The 20,882-nt window shown below is 43.6% G+C and overlaps 1 long non-coding RNA gene and 1 other non-coding gene across 3 annotated transcripts in view; one reads left to right on the top strand and one right to left on the bottom strand.

Annotated features, from left to right (window-relative positions):
* The window catches only part of LOC141278116 (uncharacterized), a 90,924-nt gene that overhangs the window by 47,512 nt on the left and 22,530 nt on the right, over nucleotides 1-20,882 (bottom strand). The window contains exons 2-3 of one of the 2 annotated variants that reach the window (XR_012330435.1): nucleotides 15,371-15,500; nucleotides 15,118-15,141 (exon numbers count right to left, since the gene is read on the bottom strand). This is a non-coding gene — a long non-coding RNA (uncharacterized lncRNA). Of the gene's footprint in view, nucleotides 1-15,117; nucleotides 15,142-15,370; nucleotides 15,501-20,882 lie in introns of those variants that run through there. The other variant, XR_012330434.1, reaches the window with a different exon arrangement.
* Nucleotides 16,402-16,505, top strand: LOC117311296 (U6 spliceosomal RNA). The gene has a single exon (XR_004525513.1). It is a non-coding gene; the product is annotated as a U6 spliceosomal RNA (small nuclear RNA).

Raw genomic sequence — 20,882 nt, 5'->3', positions numbered from 1 at the left:
GACCACATTTTAAGAAACAATGTGTGGTCCATACCGTTAAAGGCGCCCATTAGGCGACAACGACCTTCTCTTCTGGATGAGCCCCCAGCAGCCCCAGCTTGTAGACAGTGGTGCCGATGAGTGGTCCTAGCAAACTGGCACAGGGGAGGCTATCTGCCTCAAGTGGGACCTCTCAGATTCTCTACCATGGGAACCTGGATTCCAACAAAACTAATAATCTCCACTAATTACCAAACTGGAAGCAATGAAGGGACATGTAGACTTCAGGGTGGCTATCTTCTGCCTCAGGTATGCAGAAGCAAAGGCGGCTAATCCTTCAAGGAAATGAAGCAGCCGAGCTGAGAAAAAAGCGAGAGATCGAGCAGTCCTGCGTCAGTGGACAGTAACAACGATAACAAGTATCCCCTGATTTTAGTGACTTGAGAGAATGTGATTTCTCGCTCATTCAGTACCAGGTTCCTTCTGTCTTGTGGCTCTGCCCTCGCCTAGGTCCCTGGAATCTCTTCCATTTAGCCAGTAGATGGGATATGAAACATCAGAAGTTTTTATGAGCCAGGCCGGGGAGCAGCAGATATACTTTACTGGACAGAAGTCAGCCCTGCTTACAAAGAGGGATGCTTGGAAATGTCATCTACCTATGTACCCAGAGAAAAAGGAAAAGAAAAACGTAGCTTAATGAACACAGAGAAGCCTCTGCCACAAGCTGCAAAGAGAGAAAAGTTAAAAGAACAGTTGCCAAACTATTATCAAATCAAAACTCAGAAAATAAGTATTGGTGAGAATACGGAAAAATTGGAACCTTCGCGCATTGCTGACTGGAATGTAAAATGGCACGGTCACTGTGGAAAACAGAATGGTGGTTCCACAAAAAGTTAAACATAGACCCAGAAGAACTGAAAGCAGGGAATCAAACAGATACTTGCACACGAATGTTCGTAGCAGCAGTACTCACAACCGCCAAAAGGTGAAAACCCAAATGTCCATCCACAAAAGGATGGAGAAACACAGCGTTATATCCATACAATGAAATACTATTCTGCCTTAAAAAGGAAGGAAATTGTGATACGTGCCACGTCACAAAAGGACAAATACTGTACGATTCCACTAATATGAAATATCTGGAGTAGTCAAATCCATAGAGATAGAAAGTGGAGTAGTGGTTACTGGGGGCTGGAGGGAGAGGCGATGTCTCTAGGTCAGAATTCACTCCTGAGCTACAGACACGAATACAAAAAAAGCTGTTTACACTTAGACCCCATCCATCCAGTGCAGACCCACTCTCCCCTACATCCCCTTCTTTATCTCAGCCAGCAATTATGCTTCCAGCTGCCCGAACAACCAAGGAATCATTCTAGACTCCTCTCTCTCTCCAACCCGACCAACAAAGATGTCTGTTAAATCAGAAGCATCCTCTCCGTCCTCATGTCACTGTCTAGTCCAAGCCTGCTTTAGTTTTCACATTCATCACTACCACAACTTGCGAATCACCTTCACCGTCTTCAATCTCTCTTTGCCCTTCTTCTACACTTTTGCCAAACTGCTCGTTCCAAGGTATCAGTCTGATCGTGTGTCTTGTGCCCATCGCCCCAACTTCATTGCCCACTTCTCAGAGGCTCTGATTCATCCTCAAGATGATGGTACATGAGGTCCTTCACGACACCAGCATTGCCCATTTTCCTGCCGCCCATCCCATTTCCCACAAGTGCCCGACTTTCTCGCCACTCTGGATTACTTACCATGCTTCCTGGATTTTGCCATGCTTTCCCCCGCCCGGAGCCCCTTTCTTAGCCCCTCCTTCGCTTGGCCCAATCCCACTTCTCTGTCGAGTCAGCTCAGACATCACCACCTCCTGAAAGCCTTCGGTGACACCCCATCCCCATCCCTAATTCTGTGTTTTCTCACAACATCCCAGATGGTCATTCTGTGTTATCTCTCCATCTACCCACTCAGGTCAGGAACTCTGCCTTTGCCTATGGGCCACCAGAGCCCATTTCTGTGTCTGGCAGGTCTAAACCCTCAACAATGTCTTGTGGTCACTGTGAAGGGGGTACCCTTAATTCTGGAGATATTTAATAAAAACAAGCTGCCAGTCAAAAATCAAAACAAAACCAAACAAGCAAACTCCAGATATACATTGATGCCTTCGCTGCGTATTCAATTGCATTGCGATTTGGGAAGAATGGGTTTTGGACCATTGATGGTCAAGCAAAATATTCTCCTATACTAGACGCATTAAACTGCAAGTATCTTTTTTTTTCTTTTTCTGTTTTTGGTATCTGAGGGCTGATTGGATTCAAGAATGAAGACAAAGGAAAATAATAAAACACAACTGAGAGTTGATGAAATAGTCATTTTTATGCATGGGAATAGTTCTGTCTGTGTCTCTAGAAAGAAAATATGGGTTCCATTTTGCAAACTCAGAGCAGAAATAAGATGCTTGAAGACATCCTGACAACGGAACAGCATTTTGAAATCTCACATATTGTACATTTCCTGATGACACCACATCTACGAAATGTGTCGTTTTCTAACGAAAGAGAAACCATATTCCGTCCGTAATCTGACAAGTCACCTCTGAAGGCCGAGTTTAGGGCTGATCTGCTCCTCATTTCCAGAACATATTCATGCAATTCCTATTTATAGGTGAAATCTAGTCACCACAAAACTGCAAGATAACAAAAGATTTTTACACGCCAAGGTGATAACCTACTTAAAGGAAAATCACTGATCACGGGGAGAGTGCAGACCACAGAAGATTTAACGCAAGTCTTGCTTCAGTGGAATTTGACCTGTGTAACCCTTTCCCTTCCTCATCTATGACCGTTCTGCAGCAGAGCGTCTCTGCAGGCTTAATCCAAACTTTTCCTGCTGCTTTCCCTGCTCTGTTTCTGGCAGATGGCATTTTGCAGGACTGGGTTGAGTTAAGACAGCAAGTTTTGGTGGCTAGAAACACAAATGCATGAATGAAGGCAAGGTGAATTCCAGCGCACTCTTTCAGGAAACGATAGAACAGGACCCATATAAGGCAGTGGGGTAAAATCTCTCTCCTCCTGGCCCTAAAAATATTAAAAGGACTTCATGGTATGAATAAACAACACCTCATTCCTTCCGGAGATGAATATTTCACACAGTATTCCAGTTCCCATTGTTCATGTTTGCAGTCTGTCCCTTCCCACATTTTATTTTAAGAGTAATAGACCTGCTTCAGTGTCCCAATTTTATGAATGTGGAAGCTAACCTTTTGCAGAGATCACATTGGTACCAAGTATAAATCAGAATGACAACAGAGTTCAAAATCGTATCATTCTTTTTCTGGCCCTCCTTCACCTCTATCCTTACCCACCACCATCGTCAATCTCTAAAAGGTACACACCTAGTTTCTAGAACCACCAATGTTACAGAAATAGTCCAAACTTGCACAGGCCCTCCCAGAGGTTCGGGCCAGAATGAAGACCCAGAGGCTCTGCAAAAGCATCCTCAGATCCGAGGCCAACCCCCATTCATGAGAATTTCTAAGAGAACTCACTGATCCAGGATATGGGATCTACGCAGGTTGCCGGCATCCCAGACATCTTCTGAGACTAAAGATGGTTATGATTCCTTTCCTCATTCCAAGGTGACGAGGCCGTAGGAAAATTACAGAAAATAAGCTGGTTGAAGGTAGACTTGCCAGATATCAAAATATACTATCAGGCCCATTAACTGAAAGAGTATAGATGTCATACAAGAAAAGAGATATAGACCAATGGAATAGGATGAAGAGTCCAGGAACTAAATGCAAATACACACACACACACACACACACACACACACACACACGCACACAAATTTGTTACATGATGTAAATATCTTAAATTGGTAATTCATCGAGAAAAGATCCGATACCGTTGAAAGGATAGACTACAAGTTTCGCGGAAAAATGAAGATTGATCCCTATTTTATATTTTTTATAATCCTACCATGAGGGATGTCTTTCTATGTACCAAAAAAAAAAACCCAAAACAAAACAAAAACAAAAAACAACAACAACAACAAAAAAAACAACTCGGAAATTGCAAACGAAAAGCTTGATAGGTTTTAAACTTCCCCGTGGTTAAAAAAAAAAAGACATATGATGTTAGTTTATATAACAAATGAGGGGAAATATTTGCAATGCATCTTTTTAAAGGTGAATATAGAAAGCCATTTTACAAATCAACAAGGGAAAGGGGAATTCTCCACCAGAAGAATGGGCAAAAAACAAAGAAGCAATTCACAAAGGTAGAACTACAGATACCAGGAAATGTTAGAGATCAAAGAAAGTCTTATTAAGCAACAATGATATATCAAATGTCACCTATCAGATTGGCAAAGACTGAAAAGAGTGATCCTACCCAGGGTTAGCAAGGCTGAGGGAAATAAGACCGTTTTATCCAATGCTTATGCGAGTGGAAATTGATACTCCTTTCACGAGCGCAATCTGGCCCTTGGTATCTATCTAAATTCAAAATACGAATATCATTTGACCTGTGATCCCACTTCTGAAAATCTATCCTGAGAAACAGTCAGCCAGGTATGGGGAGAGGCAGGCACATGCACTGTAAGGTAAGTATTGGGAGGGATGGGAACACAGAAAAGGGATGCAAAATAGGGCTGGGGACCAGGGAGGGTTCAGGCAGTTTCCAAGAGGAGGGGAGGCTGGAGGCAAGTCTTGCAGGACAGGTGGAAGGGGGAACAAAAGAGGATGGGAGGACACAGGTAAGGTCGAGCGAGAACACTGTGCGGTTGGGGACACAGCAGTGCCTGGAAGCCAGGCTCAGGTTGCAGGTGGGAACCAGGAAGGGAAAGAGGAGGAGGGACAACTGCAACAAGAAGACGAAGGATGGCTGCTAACGGTGCCCACTATCTGGAGGAGGAAACTGGGGTTTGGTTACACAGCATGGGTGAACACAGCTGGTCACGTAAGTCGTAAAGATAGAGCAAGAATTTGAGCCCACGTTTTTCTGACCTTGGAGCCCAGACCACGGTCAGGAATTTGGACTCTATCTCGATGGCCCTGGGCCACTGTGGAAGGTGGGCGAAAAGTTAGGTCTGCCCTTCGGGAAGTTTGCTCTGGAGAGAGATGGGAGGGAGCCCAGGAGGAAAAAGAGACATCAAACAGGGCTCCATTGCTGGGAAAGATGTGGTGGGAATGGGGGTGGGGTGTTAGAAGATACCCAGGAGATAAAATCCACAACTGGGGACCAGTCGAGTGAAAGGTGGGGACAGGCAGAGCAGGAGTCAAGAATGACTCCTGATTTCTACCTGACAATACAGGTGAATGAGCGCAAACATCCAGACAATTGCCTATTGAATCTTCTTTTTTTAAATAAATTTATTTGCGTTGGGTCTTCATTGCTGTGTGCGGGCTTTCTCTAGTTGCGGCGAACAGGGGCTACTCTTGGTTGCGGTGCGCGGTCTCTAGGTGCGCGGTCTTCAGTAGTTTTCAGTCGTTGTGGCTCGCGGGCCCTAGAGCGCAGGCTCAGTAGTTGTGGCACATGGGCTTAGTTGCCCCATGGCATGTGGGATCTTCCCAGACCTCGGCTCGAACCCGTGTCCCCTGCATTGGCACGCGGATTCTTAACCACTGCGCCACCAGGGAAGCCCTTGCCTACTGCATCTTGAACACACCTTATGTTCACACCTGTGCTCTCATTCTTCCCTCCCCACGAAACATCATCCCTGACTGTCTTCAAGGTGAAATCCCAACCGTCCCTCAAAGCCTGTCTCCAAGGCTACCTCCTTTCTCATGAAATCATCACAGAAAACTCTCCCTTCACCCCACTCAGAGTGTGAGTCTTGGGGCATTTTGTTGTTCTCTCCTATTTGCCTTTATCTGCCCGAGAGTTAATCAATGATGCATGATGTTTCTCTTTCTCCTCTCTTATCAGCCTTCTGATGGCAAGGGCCACATGGCCACATCATCTGCCCCCTTCCACAGTTTTTGCAGAGCACAGCAGAACCTCTTCTGCATGGTAGATGTTTAAATAGTTGAAATCAAGAAAACAAATAGCTCTCCCCCTTTCCTCGCCTAGATTTTGCCTTCTCAGCTTTTAGCAAAGAAAGAGCTTCTTTCTTGCTCCAGAAGAAACCGAAGGAGTTGGAAGGCAGTTTTGGAATGCCTGCAGGAGATTTTCTTCATGTTAACTGGCTGATAACACCGCAGGAAACTATCTTAAGGAAAACACACACAGTGATGAAACAGGAGGGTCCTATTACCACTTCCTTGCTTTACTGAACAGAAGATTTGCAGAGTAATTTCCAATGGAATGTCTTCCAAATGTATATAAATAGTCATGGTCAACTTGGTGAAAGTGTGTGTTTCCAAGATGAACTGATAAACGACACAAGATAAAAGAGGTCAAGGGGACAAGATGGATTGCATGGGACATTTATAGACAAAGTTTGCTCATTTTGCTGGAAAGCAAGTGAACAAGCAAAGACACCCTATGAGTCTGCCTCATTTTGGAGAGCACAGTGCAAAACTTTAATCTCAAAAAAAAAATTACAGATAAATGAATGAATGAACAAATGAATGGAGGATTGTTTACAGGACTGAAATATTCCACAGGTGAGGCATAAACAGATATTCATGCAAGAAATAAAGCTGACCCTGCGTAAAAAGGAATCAGTCCAACACGCTCCACCATGTCATGCTCTGGTCATCACAATGACACAGTGGGGTCCCTCCTGGAGTTGCTTTTCCTTTCACTGGTGACTCCATCCTCCAAATCAGAATTTCCCAAAGTGTGTTGCCTGGAACACTAATACCAGAAAATTTTCCACCAAGGGGGTGTCACGGTCAAATACATTTGTGAAATGTTTAACGTTATAACATCTCTCAGAGAATCACAGTGCGTCTTGGCATCATGGAGGCCCTAAAAAGTCCTACTATAAAGAAACTTTTGCACCCTTTATGTATGTGTTTTCCCAACTTACTTGGTCCGGGGACCTTCTGAGTGGAGTAAAAGTAAGACCTAGTAACCCCAGCTGGAAATAATGTCCCCAAACCCAACTGGGAACCTCAAGACCTTCCCATCTCTGGTTTTCCCTCCTTCTTCTGAACCTTACCTCCTCCCCTGAAAATACAACAGCCTTGCTGATCATTTCCTCAGAGCCCAGAGAGCTGACGAGAAAACATGAAGAGAGGATTTATTTCACCTAAAGTTGCTAATGGGTAATAACTTTTTAATTACCTCTCCCTGGGAGTATTTACATTTTTACTGAGGCCTTCTGAAGGATAATGGCTAAATTCAAAGAACAGTGCAAATGCCAAAAATCTTGCACCTGTATGTCATGGAAGACAAGTCACCTGTTCGTTCCATGAGCAGGGTCTCTACAGCAAAAGTGCAGGGAAATTATTCCCTCTCCCTGCCATCAAAGCAACTGCGGCGACAACAAAATAGCACACTCCACTCCTTTGTGAACCATGTGATTCAGCCCTCATCTTTACCTGGCTCACTCCTTCTCCAAAATCAGCATTGCTTCCTCCACCCTGATGCCTGGGCTAGGATACGAAATGGGTGATGCCCTTTCACAAACCCAGTACCTCCCCTCCCCTAGCCCTAGAGCATTTATCACTGTGTGCAAGAGCTACTTACTTCTCTGCCTCAACCACCAGATTTTAAAGTGTGTGGAGGCAAAAATGTTATCTGTCTCATCTCCTTCTATATGCCCGGAGCCTGGTCCAGGATAGGGTCCATAGAAAATCAAAAACGTAAAGTGTAGAGAAGTTTGGTTGTTTTTAACCCTAAGAAACAAAAAACCTCATTTTCAAGAAGAAATTTAAAAGGAGAAGATGAATATATGAAAATGGATAAGTTGGTGAAAGTCCAGTGGTCCCATTCAGCTGTGCACAATATTAACTGAGCATAGCTATATATGCCGTTATAGGAGAAACTGCCAGAAAAAAACGATGTATAAGATTCAATTCCTACCTTCGAGGAACCTAAAATAATGAAGTGATCATCATACTCTTCCACTGGCCTTCCAACATGGCTGACGCGGGAGAGCATTTCTGAGATCTGAGAATATCCTGTCTACGTGGGTTGGCCAATTCCCTCTCAATCCACTAAGAACTCGAATGTTCATTAGATTGAAAGTTTCACCCTGGTCCCAGGGCCAACAGCTGACAATAGGGTAGTTTCCTAGTGCAAGGAGGGGTCGCCCACAGGATACCTAACCGAGTCGGTGTGTTTCTGTGACTAAATACTGTGTAGGCATTAGCTCAGCAGGCCAAATGCAAGGGACGGCTCAGGGGAGAGGAAGTCGGGGGGGAGCTGGGCGTCTCTGCTGGTGAGTGTGACAGCAGCTGCATGGGGAACATCTGGGTCCTGTCAGAGTTTCCCAGAGATCTCCTCTGTCCAACTGCAGCATGAGCAAATTAAGATTGATAAATTGTATGGCTCTTTCTGGCTTTAAAGATCCCAGATGCTCTGCTAAATTAATGGATGCTCTATCTCCACTCAATCTGACACCAAAACAGAGCCTTGAAAATGTACCAGACCGCCACTCCCCCAGCCATCTGAGCACACCAGGGCAGCCCTGCTTCTTCGGCCTGGATTCCTGTGTGCAAACTTATGTATTTAGTTGGCGTGTGTGTGTGTGCATATGTATACACATGCATTTTCAGACGAGAGCTTATCTTCACCGTAGGGCATGTGTACGCAGTCTTGGCAACAAACATACATCTTGAAGCAAAAAGTACTCCACTGGCCCAGAGCTCCTTAAACACCAAACTGTCCACTATAGAATAACGCCAAGGGAGATGAGATCATCTGTGTCATTGGGAAACAATCATTTTATGCAAATAGAACACATTGCTAATTGTATTACCTAAGACTGTTCTGTTCTTACTCTATAGCACTTAGTTCACTAACCCAGCTCTCTACGTGGCTGACAGCGTGTTTTGTTTCTAACAGTAGAAAAATAACAGTCAAATATATCTTGAGGAAGGGTCTCTGGGGCACTTAGCTAAACTCTTCTGTCTCTGTGAGATTCCAGAGATCAAATCCAACTGGAGAGTGGCCTCTTGGTGGCCATCCAGGTAGCCCTAAGCTTGCAACTCCAAAGGAAGTATCTCTTATAATGGTACTTCCTCTAGAATGAAACTGACTAGAAGGAAATATCCCTAAGAAAGGAAAAGCAGTCTAGGAAGGCACCAAAGCCAAAAAAGAAGAAAGGTCCTGCAAATTCAGACCACTGGATTGTCTCCTTCCATCGTCTCTTTCTGATAAAGGTACTAAAGGGAAGTAGATAGAATTTATCCTCCGTGACGTAATCCTCAAAAATCTTAAAATATTCCTAAACATCCCTAAATTCCCTGTCAAGGGTTGGAAGAACAAGTTATAACAATGATCTTGGGGCTTCCCTGGTGGCACAGTGGTTGAGAATCTGCCTGCCAATGCAGGGGACATGGATTCGATCCCTGGTTCCACGGGAAGATCTCACATGCCGCTGAGCAACTAAGCCCGTGAGCCACAATTACTGAGCCCGCATGCTGCAACTACTGAAGCCCGCACGCCTACAGCCCGTGCTCCACAACAAGAGAAACCACAGCAATGAGAAGCCCGAGCACGGCAACAAAGAGCAGTCCCCGCTCACTGCAACTAGAGAAAGCCTGCGCACAGCAACGAAGACCCAACGCAGCCAAAACTAAATTAATTAATTAAAAAAAAAATGATTTTGTGTGCCCAAGTTCTTCTTAGCAAACTGTGCCTGGACAGGGGCCCCAAGTCAGAGGTCTTCAGCGTGGGAACCACAATGGTTTCCTCAGCCGCTAGTTATTTGGTTTTCAAAGTTCTCGCATTTCCAGAGACCACTAATCCTATCAGCCAGCCAGCTTCCACTCATTCACTCACTCATTCGTTCATTCATCCCACAAGTACTCACGGAGCATTTACTATCCCGCGCGCAGGGGCACCTTGGCGAAAAGCAGCCTCGCGGCTCTCAGGATGAGATGCCAGGACCAGGAGCATCAGGTTCACCCGGGAACTTGTTAGAAACGCAGATTCACCGAGGCTCCGTCTCAGACCTACTGAACTACAAGCTCTCGGTGTGGCCCCAGAACTCTGTGTTTTAACAAGCCCTCCAGCAGACGCTGACGCACATCAAGTTGGAGAACCAGTGGTGTAGACCAGACCCCACTTGCTCAGAGCGTGCTTTCTCCTAGAGGAGAGCCGTAAATGACTACATGTGATGTAATGTCAGGCAATTATCGATGCTCCTCAAAAAGAGGAAATCAAGAAAACAGGGGTAGAGTGATGGGATGCTATTTCAGTTGGACAGTCACGGAAGGAAGACCTCCCTTCCGAGCAGTGAATGGAGTGAGAGGCTGGGACAGCACTGCTGGCTCCGCGTCACAGCCCTGCATCCCGTTTCCCTTCCGAGTTTCCAGGTAGATATCAGACCACACTGGAAGACGCTTGTCTCGCCAGCCATTCCAGAATGCCTACGAGAATTTGAATCCTGAAGGAAAGCAGAAATCTAGTACCTGCTCCAAACCTCCAAGGTCTGAAATCAGCAGATCCCAAAGTAGCCAAGAGCCTCAGTGATTTCACGGAGACCATTTGTGACAGACACCAGGAAGAACTTCTTGACAGCAAAGATTATGAAAATACAGAAGACGCTGCCAAAGAAGACAGAGGAACTCTTTCCTGAAGGGAAGATTATTCTCCAACACTCATGGTTCATGTGCAGTTTTGGTGGGAGGTAAGCCTGAAACAGACGATACTTTGGGGTCACAGTTATTCCCAAGATCATAAACACCTGCTGTATCACTTTTTCCAATGCTCTTTATGAAAATCCTCAGACATACAGAAGAATAGGAGGACGATCATACACAGACCTATCATATAGGATCCAAAATTTTTAACATTTTGCCATATTTGTTTTATCTATACAGATGAAGAGATAATAAATATTGCAAGTCATTTGAAAGTAAATTACAGATATCATGTAATTTACCCCTAAATTACCCCTAAATATATAATCATGCATCTCTTAAAAATAAAGCCATTTTCCTACATAATCACAATTACAGCCCCAAGGAAATTATTGATAATTTTCTATTATCTGATAATATCTACTTCCTATTCAAGTTTCCGCAGTTGTTCCAAAGGTGTCTTTTAATTACTTCTTTAGGGGAAGATTGCAATATGCTTGCCTTGTTTGGGTAGAAATTTGAGCTCCATTTGGTTTTAAATACACATGTAGATACTGACATTGAAATTACACCAAAATTTAATATGAATCACACCAAAGCTTAATATGGTGATGATTACAAACCCAATAGTTATGACTAATAAACAGTTCATGGAAAAATGTGAGAAAGGGAAGGAAGGACCCCAGAAAAAGAGACTGAGTCGCTTGTAAACTGAATGTTTGTGTCTCCCCAAAATTTGTACCTTGAAATCCTAATCCCTAATGTGATGTTATTAGGGAGTGGAGGCTTTGGGAGATAATTAGATATGGGAATGGAGCCCTCGTGATATAATTCGTACCTTTAAAAAAAAATGAGAGGGCTTCCCTGGTGGTGCAGTGGTTGAGAGTCCACCTGCCGATGCAGGGGACACGGGTTCGTGCCCCGGTCCGGGAAGATCCCACATGCCGTGGAGCAGCTGGGCCTGCACGTCCGGAGCCTGTGCTCCACAGCAGGAGAGGCCACAACAGTGAGAGGCCCGTGTTAAAAAAAAAAAAAAAAATGAGAGAGCTTGAAATCTGAAAAAGAGGGGATATATGTATACATATAACTGATTTACTTTGCTGTACAGCAGAAACTACCACAACATTGTAAAGCAACTAGATTCCAATAAAAATTAATTTTAAAAAACTGAGAGAGCTTGTTTCCTTTCTCTATCTTTTCCTCTCCCTCTCTGTCTCTGTCTCTCTGTCTCTCTCTCTCTCCAGACATCTGAGGATACAGCAAGAAATCAACCAACTATAAACCAGAAATCGGGCCCTCACCAAATACCAGATCTGCCAGCACCTTGAACTTCAGCCTCCAGAACTGTGAGAAAGAAAAGTTTGCCGTTTAATCCACTCAGTCTGTGATCATTTGTTACAGCAGCCCAAGCTGACTGAGACAGAGGCTGAATGTATTCATTCATCTATTCAGCCAGTAGGCTTGCCCTTGGACATGGGGTGATGTGCAAACCGCACTTCCCTGTGATCTAGGGGTCAGCTGGGCCAGTACGGGAGGAGGGCAGGAGAAACGGCTGCCCCGTGAGGAGGATTCCTTCCTTGGCTCGGGACTACCCATCACCTACCTGTTTCAGCTCACTGCCATACATGAAAAATCCTTTTTGTTAACTTCTAATATGGGATTTTAACTTTGCAGTGGACTCACTCATGGTCTCCAGGGGCCCTTTGTCTCGGGGAGGTAAGCTGGGCTACTGCGATCAGAGTGCCAAGCAGGGGGTGCTGGATGACCCTAGTCAGTGGACCAATAAGTAAAGGTGCTGGATGACCACCTTTATCCAAGGTCGTCTTGGATAGAGGCTCAACCAGAAGAGCCAACGGAATAGGATGCCAGGTCAAGGGGTGTCTGGGCCACGGGGGATGATTCTTTGGCTACTTGAGCGTGTGTGTGGATGGGGGAAGGAAGACATCTCTCTGCATCCCTTTCTGGAGGGATCTGTCTAAAAATGGGCACACAAGAGACATAAAGCTTGACTCTCAGGGACAAAAGTCATCTGTAATACCATAATCATTGAACAGAATGCTAGAAATGTAAGAGAATATAAGGTCTGTTCATTGAACAAATATTTATGGAACATCTGTTAAAAGACTCAGGAATCTGTTAGACAGTTTAGGAGACTCAGGCAATCAATGCTGGCTGGCTCTGCCCTTCAGAAGGTTACAGAACAGCAGGAAGGAAAGTATCAGTGACTTTCTGAGGACACATAGCTATGGTGGTGGTACAGTAACACTTAAAGCATAAGTTTCTTAACTTCCCACCCAAGGCCGTGTCCACCAGCTCACACTGGCCTTGGTGAGATTTCATTTTACATCAGTTCTTTGTTAGTGTCATTCCATGTAAGTTTCAGGAGGTCAGAAACTTAGATTCATTCCCTATTTTATCCCTCACCCAGTGGGGAACACACATGCTGTGTGTCTGACGCACGATAGGTGTGCACAATACATTTTTTAACTAAACGAACATGCAATTCTAAGGTCATGCAGTATATTACAATGTCTCCTTGCCTGCTGTACTAAACACTTTCAATTTGTATTTAACTTGTTTTTTCCCTACCACCCTTTACACAGAGGTAGAAGAGATGATGATCATGATTTTAAATAGCTAAGGATATTTTGTTCTCAGATCTGGCCTTACTGTTCAGAAGTGACTTTATTCTCATGTTAGTCTTAAATAATGAAAACCATACAGGCAGAAGCTATCTGATCCAACTCTTTGGGGTAAAAAATCAACACTACTGCAACATTAATGCAAGTTATCGGTGTAGCTTAAATACTAATCCATTGATCCTCTTCCCATTTTATTAAAGCAAGAAAAATCACATCATAGATTTTCTGTGACTTGACAAGAAACCAAAGCAATGTCTAGATAACTTGAAGAGTTCATGTATCACTTGGACAGTAGCCTAATCGGCATTTAACCCAAGCAGTATTCTCCATAGTAAACACAATTTAGAAATATAATTTCCATTGTTGCTGAAAGCCTCTTCTGGGCTTAATTTTTAACTCTGATTGAATTTTCCAAGGCAGTAAATGCTTTTTCAGTCTCCTCTCAGTTAGAAATATGCCAGTCATTTGGGATAAAGAGTTAATAGTTATCGAGACTTTGGAATTCTTCAGTCTGTGAGGTCATTTTTTATAATAAGCTTAATAACCAGGCAGATAGCTCCCATCTACGTTCTTAGTATTTCACAGTAACAGGAGAGGCATTGTCCAAACCCCGCCGTTTACTTTTTTTATTCTATTTGCAATTATTTCAAACACTCTCCGGAGAGGTTAGGGCATCTTTCTGTGGAGGTGGGATATCTATCAGCAATGACCCAAATCTTATACCTGGTGTTTCTCAGGCTCAGTTAGAAACTCAAGCTGAGCTTCTGGTCCTGGCTGGACGTCAGCGGAACAGACTTCCACGGTGCCATTTTATTAACTCACTCCAGGAGACAATGCGGTCTGCAAGGAGACTTTGTTTTCTCCGTGTCTGCTGATCAGCTGCGGTGAGAAGGGAATGATCCCTTGGCTCCAGTTTCACTGGGCCTCATCCTTTCCTCAAGCCTTTTAACACAGGTCACCACATATCCTATTTTCTGTTCAGTGTGGTGAGGAGGGTGAAAGGACCGGAAGGGGTGGGTGAAAGCTCGGACCCTCGGTATCTGGACGGGGTCCTCTGAGCCCTGGTTCCCTTTGCACGCTACGCTCCTACCCGCCAACATCAGCCACTGGCTTTGCTGTCCCAGCGCCCACGGATCAGTTACCTCTCACAGTCACGGGCTTTTAAGAGGGAGCAAAGCTGGGGGCAGGATGTAGGCGAAGACACTAGCCTCACCTTCCATCCTTTGCCCAACAGCCCCAGGCTCAACCTCGAATTTCACCTGCTACCCCCAGACCCTCTTGACCTAAGAGGCATTTTTACCCAAATTCTGAGCCCTCTCTTGCCTCAAGGGCCAGGAGCCCTTATCCGGGAAGAATGACCAGCTCACCTTCTCACTCTCTAAAGCTTCCCATGCTGGGCTTCCCTGTTGGCGCACTGGTTAAGAAGCCGCCTGCCAATGCAGGGGACGCAGGTGCGAGCCCTGGTCCGGGAAGATCCCACGTGCCACAGAGCAGCTAAGCCCGTGCGCCACAACTACTGAGCCTGCGCTCTAGAGCCCGCGAGCCACAACTACTGAGCCCGCGTGCCACAACTACTGAGCCCGCGCACCTAGAGCCCATGCTACGCAACGAGAGAAGCCACCACGATGAGAAGCCCACACAGCACAACGAAGACCCAACGCAGCCAAAAGTAAATAAATAAATTTATTAAAAAATAAACTTCCCTGTGCTGAGAGAAGCTGACGGCCTTGGGTTCACCTGAGAGGAAGCAGCAGGCCTGCACCCCTGGGAGCCGTGCACAGTGGGACGGGGCACCCGGCCTGGCTGGAACTGCTGGAGCTGGTAGGAAGGGAGTTTCAGAGAAGAACACTTCCTGCCCCCAAGATGCCTTTCTGTGTGTACTACAGCAGTGCCCCAAGAGGATTATAGTCAAGTGTTTCTGAATTGTCCGGTTGGTACTTAATGCTGGAAGATTCCTCAGAAGTGATGAGTACACACCAAGGAACTAGTCTCACATTCTGATTCCTTATCTGGGCAGATCGCTTTGAATCACTCAGTGGCCCCTTACCTTGACAAGCATGGCCCGGTCATCTGGTCCCGGCCTCACTCTCCAGCCTGGGCTCACAAGCTTCTTGCTCTGGAAACTCTGTACTCTTTGCAGTTCCTTGTATACTAGGCCAGGAGTCCAAAGATTTTATCTGTAAAGGTCCAAATATAAATATTTTAGGTTTTGCAGGCCCTACAGACTCTGCAACTTGCATATCTTGCATATATACCTAATGCTATATTTCTATTTGGTTTTATAATCATCTGTTTTTATATACATTTCCCCATCAGACTCTGATTTTGCAGGCAAAGATTATTCATCTTTATATCTTTGTATCTCTAGAATCCAGCAAGTATCTGCCATATCTAGTGTTAAATGAATAATTTTTAGTGAATGAACCGAACAACAATACCAATGAAAGTCAAGCTATATCCCCTCCCAAACTACCTCTAAAAGAAAACTGAAAGAAAAATGAAAGAAAGAAAGAAAGAAAATGAAAGAAAGAAAGAAAGAAAGGGAGAGAAGAGAAGAGAAAAGAAAAGGAAAAAAAAGAAAAACTAAGACAGACAACAGCCAAATGCCAGAACCTGGGAGTAATTTACACTAACTGTAAGTCATACAGAACTGAATGAAGAAAAACAATCAGCTGCTCACGTGTGCTACAGATAGAGAGTCATCTAGACCTGCCAGGAGAAAAGAGCTTGAACTCATTCTATCTGCCTCTGGACTCAGAGACTCAGGGTCTGTAACGTCTGGAACAATCATTTCTTACACATGTAGATTCTGCTTTGGAGGCAGTGAGCTGTCATAAATTCTCCCATCGCCCTTTATTCCTCCCCATTTTCTCCCTAACTTATAGCCTCCCAATCTTCCTGTCCATTCAGATATCAGACAGAATTCCCAGAAAGTGGGGAGAAGACGTGGTCCTCCTACAGATCACAGTGAATGCAAGGAAGGTGCTGCAGTGCACAATCTCCCCTGGGTTAGTTTTTCAGAGGATGGGGCAGTGAGCAGAGTAGGAAATAACTTCACCTCAGCTCATCAGAATCACAGCAAGTGTGTGCCATGCTCAGTTCAAAATTGAACAATACAGAGAAAACCAGCAAAGTCCCTGTGCAAGGATGACACGTAAATTCCTGAAGCATACTTTAAGAGTTTATGCTGTGTGAATTTTACCTCTCTCTCTCCCTATATCTATCTATCTATCTAATATGTGTGTGTGTGTGTGTGTGTGTGTGTGTGTGTGTGTGTGTGTGTGTATAAACTAATAAATGAATAGATGTCTCCTCGACCCTGGAAACTGAGCTGGGAGTTACACACACTAAGCAGTCCTTTGGCTGTAAACCTCAGGATGTGCCAAAACCAGCATGTGAGTGGACAGTAAATGTAGCCAAGAGCAATCTTCACTCTCTATAGCTATTGTTCTAGAATAGAAAACAAGGAAAAGGCAAAAGAAAGTGAGTAGAACAAGAGAAAGGGAATTGTTTCAGAAAGAACATCTCAAAAAATAATATAGTAAATGAAGGAAATTAATCTCACAGAATGCAGAGTCAAGTTGAAAAGAAAGAGATAAATGACAGCTGTGACAGTGTTCCAACCTAAGAATGACACTAGTTTTTGAGAAAGAAACCATAATATTTGAGACAGAAGCAATAACTTAAGCACATTTCCCTGAGCTAGGGCAAAGAATCAAGCCTGTGGATCAAAAGAATCCTCCACCAAAATCACTTAAAATAAATCCACAATTAGACATCCTTCGGGGAAGAAGTAAAGCTGTCACTGTTTGCAGATGACATGATACTATACATAGAGAATCCTAAAGATGCTACCAGAAAACTACTAGAGCTAATCAATGAATTTGGTAAAGTAGCAGGATACAAAATTAATGCACAGAAATCTCTGGCATTCCTATATACTAAGGATGAAAAATCTGAAAGTGAAATCAAGAAAACACTCCCATTTACCACTGCAACAAAAAGAATAAAATATCTAGGAATAAACCTACCTAAGGAGACAAAAGACCTGTATGCAGAAAATTATAAGACACTGATGAAAGAAATTAAAGATGATACAAATAGATGGAGAGATATACCATGTTCTTGGATGGGAAGAATCAACATTGTGAAAATGACTCTACTACCCAAAGCAAACTACAGATTCAATGCAATCCCTATCAAACTACCACTGGCATTTTTCACAGAACTAGAACAAAAAATTTCACAATTTGTATGGAAACACAAAAGACCCTGAATAGCCAAAGCAATCTTGAGAACGAAAAAAGGAGCTGGAGGAATCAGGCTCCCTGACTTCAGACTATACTACAAAGCTACAGTAATCAAGACAGTATGGGACTGGCACAAAAACAGAAAGATAGATCAATGGAACAGGATAAAAAGCCCAGAGATAAACCACGCACATGTGGACACCTTATCTTTGATAAAGGTGGCAGGAATGTACAGTGGAGAAAGGACAGCCTCTCCAATAAGTGGTGCTGGGAAAACTGGACAGGTACATGTAAAAGTATGAGATTAGATCACTCCCTAACACCATACACAAAAATAAGCTCAAAATGGATTAAAGACCTAAATGTAAGGCCAGAAACTATCAAACTCTTAGAGGAAAACACAGGCAGAACACTCTATGACATAAATCACAGCAAGATCCTTTCTGACCCACCTCCTAGAGTAATGGAAATAAAAACAAAAATAAACAAATGGGACCTAATGAAACTTCAAAGCTTTTGCACAGCAAAGGAAACCATAAACAAGACCAAAAGACAACCCTCAGAATGGGAGAAAATATTTGCAAATGAAGCAACTGACAAAGGATTAATCTCCAAAATTTACAAGCAGCTCATGCAGCTCAATAACAAAAAAACAAACAACCCAATCCAAAAATAGGCAGAAGACCTAAATAGACATTTCTCCAAAGAAGATATACAGACTGCCAACAAACACATGAAAGAATGCTCAACATCATTAATCATTAGAGAAATGCAAATCAAAACTACAATGAGATATCATCTCACACCAGTCAGAATGGCCATCATCAAAAAATCTAGAAACAATAAATGCTGGAGAAGGTGTGGAGAAAAGGGAACACTCTTGCACTGCTGGTGGGAATGTGAATTGGTTCAGCCACTATGGAGAACAGTATGGAGGTTCCTTAAAAAACTACAAATAGAACTACCATATGACCCAGCAATCCCACTACTGGGCATATACCCTGAGAAAACCAAAATTCAAAAAGAGTCATGTACCAAAATGTTCATTGCAGCTCTATTTACAATAGCCCAGAGATGGAAACAACCTAAGTGCCCATTGTCGGATGAATGGATAAAGAAGATGTGGCACATATATACAATGGAATATTACTCAGCCATAAAAAGAAACGAAATTGAGCTATTTGTAATGAGGTGGATAGACCTAGAATCTGTCATACAGAGTGAAGTAAGTCAGAAAGAAAAAGACAAATACCGTATGCTAACACATATATATGGAATTTAAGAAAAAAAAATGTCATGAAGAAGCTAGGGGTAAGACAGGAATAAAGATGCAGACCTACTGGAGAACGGACTTGAGGATATGGGAGGGGGAAGGGTGAGCTGTGACAGGGCGAGAGAGAGTTATGGACATATACACACTAACAAACGTAGTAAGGTAGATAGCTAGTGGGAAGCAGCCGCATGGCACAGGGATATCGGCTTGGTGCTTTGTGACCACCTAGAGGGGTGGTATAGGGAGGGTGGGAGGGAGGGAGACGCAAGAGGGAAGACATATGGGAACATATGTATATGTATAACTGATTCACTTTGTTATAAAGCAGAAACTAACACACCATTGTAAAGCAATTATACCCCAATAAAGATGTTAAAAAAAAAAAAAACTATAGATATCCTTCTGGGGAAAAAAAAGTGGATTATGAGAATGTCTCAAGTCAATGCTTTGACAGGAACAATAACCTCTACAAATCAGTTAACCACATAGCTGTGGGGAGGATGCAGGAGAATCTCATAGAAGTCAACCAATGGAAGTAGAGCTGGGCTTAATGGGAAAAAATAACTATCGTTCTCTCCCCGCTCTCCTTCTGCTTTCCCCCTCCAGCCCCATCTCACTTTTACTCCATGACTGCTTCATCCAAATTTCTCTACAAACTGACTTCTCTGCTTAGTTATTTGCTTATACATGGCTCATAATGGCTTCCTTCAAATGAAACATCAGAACTGGAGTCTGCATTTTCTTTGAGCTTAATGGCCTACAGGTAACAAACTCAGTCTCTGCTCCCCACTTACAAATTTCTGGATAAGATTACTGATAGTCAAGTGAGCCAAACAACAATACCAATGACGGTCAAGCTATAACCACTCCAGCTTTGGAGAGTTGTCACCCGTGGCCCAATTAGCTGTGCCCCAAAGAACAGGGTCATATCATAATTAGAGCTGCTCCACCTGGACTAAGTTCTTTATGAAGGGGTTATGGGATTGGAGGAAATTATTGAAATCTCTGGCTCAGTGAATTAAGAAAAAATTCTTATAAGCACCCAGGCAGGAAAAATGTTTATTGAAAATGGAATAAAAACAAGTGTGGTCTTCAATGACTCTGCAGCATTCAATACCAGATGACAAAGACGCATAGTCCTTTGGGTTTTGAGTGGAGAAAAGTTGTGACCCAAGAATTTTGTATGCAACCAATAAAAATATATTCTTTGCACCTGAAAAATGTTCTCAGATCTGCATGAGATTTTTTTTTTAAATACCATCCATAAGACATAGTCCAGCTAACCAAAAGGAGAGGCAGGACCTACCAACAGCACTTGAGCTGTGGCACCAACCTCATGCCACATGGAAGTCATGAATGAAGCAACAGACGAGTATAGCCATGGAGCTCTGCCATGAATGGAAGTACTTTTCACTGAATGTATCAATAAGGAATGCCACCCACCTCACTGCAGCCAGGACAAGATGCCACTCTAGCTACTGCAGAAGTGCACCCCAACTACTATGCTTTAACCTCACAGGCTAAGGCCAGCTTCTGCCCAGAGGCCAAGCCCTCCTAACACCGAGGCAGAATTGGATGGGACAGGACCTCTCACTCTATCACCAGAGTCTGGTGAACACAAAGGATTCCTACACATTTGAAAAGAAGTGAGTTAGAGCCCAGAAGTGGGTTAAACTAGAGCTTCTGCTGTTACCTGTACTGGTAATCCAACGTTGAGATTGAGGCACATTATTTTATACACAAAGCTATAAACAAATGCTCCCCAGTTACAGGAGACACTGGTCACGTATTGACACTGGTCAATACTTAATAATTCAGGTATTGATAAGTCATAGGCTGAATGCTCAGGGTTTTACTCTAAAAATTTCTGTGTATTTACAGTAATAAACCATAGCCAGTTGATTGATGATGAGCCTGTCAAATGGAAAATAGGTCCCGGCAAAACTACTCTGTCAATGTCATTGACAAGGAAAGGAAACGTCTGGGTTTACTGCAAGAACGAGATATGCCATTCTGGTTAAACCACTGATAGACTA

This window comes from Tursiops truncatus, chromosome 2, assembly GCF_011762595.2.
Source record: "Tursiops truncatus isolate mTurTru1 chromosome 2, mTurTru1.mat.Y, whole genome shotgun sequence".
Classification (NCBI taxonomy): Eukaryota; Metazoa; Chordata; class Mammalia; order Artiodactyla; family Delphinidae; genus Tursiops; species Tursiops truncatus.
This window is presented reverse-complemented; position numbering and strand designations above follow the sequence as displayed.